The 3,531-nt window shown below is 35.8% G+C and overlaps 1 pseudogene across 1 annotated transcript; it reads left to right on the top strand.

Annotated features, from left to right (window-relative positions):
- The first annotated feature begins 969 nt into the window (after positions 1-969).
- LOC111781677 (transcription factor bHLH19-like) lies at positions 970-3,166 on the top strand (annotated as a pseudogene). Its single transcript, XR_015414481.1, has 4 exons — positions 970-1,088; positions 1,185-1,738; positions 2,555-2,905; positions 2,988-3,166. The product of XR_015414481.1 is annotated as a transcription factor bHLH19-like (transcript).
- Positions 3,167-3,531: the final 365 nt, after the last annotated feature.

Raw genomic sequence — 3,531 nt, 5'->3', positions numbered from 1 at the left:
ATGAATAGAACAATGTCTATGAATAGTGTGCTTGACTTGGACGGTTACAACACTCCATTGTAAACATATATTTGCAATCATATAGCATTTAGTTAAAATATATATTTTTAGATGTATTTGTTGTGAGGGTTAAGAAAATGAGAACCACAAATTGAGTTGGCGTCGTTTATGATTCTATGATTGTATTATTTATTTATTATTGTTATTGTTCAAAATAAAATCTTATTTATTCGAAATTTATTTTTAATTAATGAAAAGGGTGTTGGGTGCATCATGTGGATGCAAGGCCACCTGAGGATATACATATTGAGGACAAGAAGAATGTGGAGGCACATGGGGGGCTTCTAAAAAATGTGCCTAATTTCATTTGTTGTTCAATGACGATACATTTAAATGAGAGTAAGTTTTAGGATATGATAGTTAAAAAATGTTTAAAATAATTGATAGTTATTATCAATGCTAATCATATGCATTTTGCCATGAAAACTCCAATGATAATTGTGCTTGACTATGAACAATGTTATGTTGAGTGACCTCTTTAAAAATTTTATTAAAAAAAAATATGTAAATAAAGACAAAACATGTTTATATGCATTAAGTTAATGATTAGTATAGGAGGGGAACTAATCATGGTTAATTTTAACTGGATGGGTTTGAGTTTGAATTAAATAAAATTATTTATATATTATAGAAATTGATCAGGGTTTTGATGTGAGAGCAGTATTGGATAAATTAAAAAATTGTGCACAATCGGCCTCCTCTAATATATTATAATAATTATTTAATATACAGAAAACAAAAGAAAAAAAAAGAAAAACAATAATTGCTATATTTATTTAATTAGATATAATCCATGAGATCCGAAATAAAAATAAAAAATAAATCCACCCATTCCACCACATAGGACCTTTCCACATTTGGAAAAACACGGCTCCTTAAATGCTCCTGCTTTTCATCTTATCTTTTATTTATATTATACAATCAAATTGCCTATTTTAATAATTAATTGACTAAATAAATAACCTCTAATTCCTAGGGTCTTAATTTTTCCAATGGAAATCTCTTCTGCAAAATGGTTATCTGACATGGTAATTTGCTCAACTTAATTATGGGTTTTTTTTTTTTTTTTTTTAATTATAATTTCCATTATGAATCTGATATTTTTTGGGGTTTTGATTATTAAGGAATTGGAAGCTCCATTTATGGATGATTTGGAAATGAACCCTTTTGAGTGCACGCTACACGAGCTCGGTTTCCAAGCTTTCTCCGACGAAAGCTACACATCCCACACAGATCTAGACCATTCCGTACAAACCCGGCAGCCGTGTGAGGTGGCGGAGGAGAGGCCGGCGAAACAACCGAGGGCTACCGGCAGCTGGAACAGCTCCTGCACTGCTTCCATGACTGCGTCGTCTTCCTCATCCCACATCATCTCGTTTGGGAACTCCCATTCTTCTCCACCTTCCAACAGAGTGAAGCCCAATTTTGAGATGTGGTGCGAAACAAACAGAGATTTGGCGTCGGTGATCGAACAGGGTTCAAATTCAAATTCAAATTGTTCCCCAAAATGTGGTGTGGGGATGAAGAGGAGTGCTGGGGTTGTGAATCGAAGCCCTTTGGTTGGTCAAGATCATGTCATAGCTGAGCGAAAGCGTAGAGAAAAGCTCAGCGAAAGCGTAGAGAAAAGCTCAGCCAGAGATTTGTTGCTCTTTCAGCTCTCATTCCACATCTTAAGAAGGTAATCATTTCTTTCTAATTAATTGGGTCGTATGATAAGTAATTGGGTCCGTATAAGATGAACATTTAATACAAAAATACTTCATTTAAACTTTTTTATAACATAAACGTTTATGAATCCACTTAAATTAAAACATCATATCCCTCCATCTTCCTCAGTACCTACTAAAATTCAAACCCGTGATCAATTCATCTTTTTGGCCTGCAAAGCAACGATACTGTTTGGTAGAGTGTGTATTAAGGTGTTCTCTAGCTCGTTAGTCCTCTCATTCATGACGTTATCTCCACTATACGACAGTGTCACCGGGTTTCACAACCATTCATCTCCTTCTCTCTTTCCTTCCCTCTCATTTTCGATGTTTCCCTCTTTGTTTGTTTTTTTTTTTTTTTTTTTTTTTTTTTTTGGGTAGAACGAGGTAGTTGGACTTAGTGAGAGCGGACGAGTATATTCTTGGGAGAGGTTTGCCCGCTTCTCCCTACCCAAGGTTACATACTGTGAGTCTTGTTATTTTTCTCTTGCTTGCTTGTAGAACGTCTCTTTCAAAATCTCTCTTTCGAAAATTTCTCTCTGCCTTCGTTTTCTAAAACCTTCTTTTACAATTGAGGCCAGAGGCTCGAGCATACGTCGCTCGGCCGTAGGCGATGCAAGAACGAATTGGCTTAGCTCACTTGTCGTTGGAAAGTGAGTGTCGTACAATCACAGCCGGAATTCTCAAGGATGGTGGCTACTAACTTTTTTTTTTAACCGTTACAATTTAAAATTTTATTCATATTCTTAACTTTCAAACGATTTTAATTTCAATTTTGTGGGTAATAGATGGACAAAGCCTCAATTCTTGGGGATGCAATAACATACATAAAAGATCTTGAAGAACGTTTGAAGGCGGCTGACGAAGAAGCAGCCAAAGCAACCGTGGAATCAGCGGTGGTTATGAACAGATCTGATGATCTCTCAACCACCGACGACAAAATCTGGTCGGACGGCGCAATCCCGGACATAGAAGCAAGAGTCTCCGGCAAGGATGTTCTATTGAGGATTCATGGCAAGAAATGCAAAGGGTGTGTTTCAAACATACTAAAACAGATAGAGAAGCTCAATCTAACAGTTCTAAACACCACCGCCATGCCATTTCCCAATTTACACCTTCATATAACCATCATCGCTCAGGTTCTTAATCTCAAACTCTTTTTAAATCTGTCTTATGGGAATTAATTGAATTGAATTTAATTTAATTTAATTTAATTTGCAGATGGATGATGATTTCTGCATCACAGTGAAGGAGCTAGTCCAGAAATTAAGACAGGCTTCTGTTGAATTCATGTAAAATTACAAAAATAAAATTATTGCAAGTTTTTGTATGTGGGCAATCTTGGTTATGGATTAATTAAGTATTGTTGCTACAATTAATAAGATAATTTGAATTAATTATATGAAAGTGACAGCTCCATTGCAACATAATTAAGACAACTGGGAACCAATCCTTAGTATAAACAAACAAGTTATGGGGTGTCGGATAGAGTGAAGTGAGGAAGAAGAGAACACAGCCGATGTCCCACAAAGATTACAAGATCTTCCATTCTCCACCATTGTCAACCCTCCATCTTTTATCTCTCAAATTTAACTTATATTGTAACACCATCAGCCACAAAACGCATCTATTAGAGACAAGTTTTCACGTACTTATAAAGAATGTTTCATTCCCTTCTCCAACTTATGTGCTATCTCACAATCCACCCTTTTAGGAGCCCAACGTTCTCGCTAACACAACGGCCGGTATCTGACCATGATATCAT

This window comes from Cucurbita pepo, chromosome 19 (assembly GCF_057944985.1).
Source record: "Cucurbita pepo subsp. pepo isolate OVF chromosome 19, ASM5794498v1, whole genome shotgun sequence".
NCBI classification, from domain to species: Eukaryota; Viridiplantae; Streptophyta; class Magnoliopsida; order Cucurbitales; family Cucurbitaceae; genus Cucurbita; species Cucurbita pepo.
The sequence above is the reverse complement of the archived record's forward strand: the minus strand, read 5'-3'. Positions and strand labels throughout refer to the sequence as shown.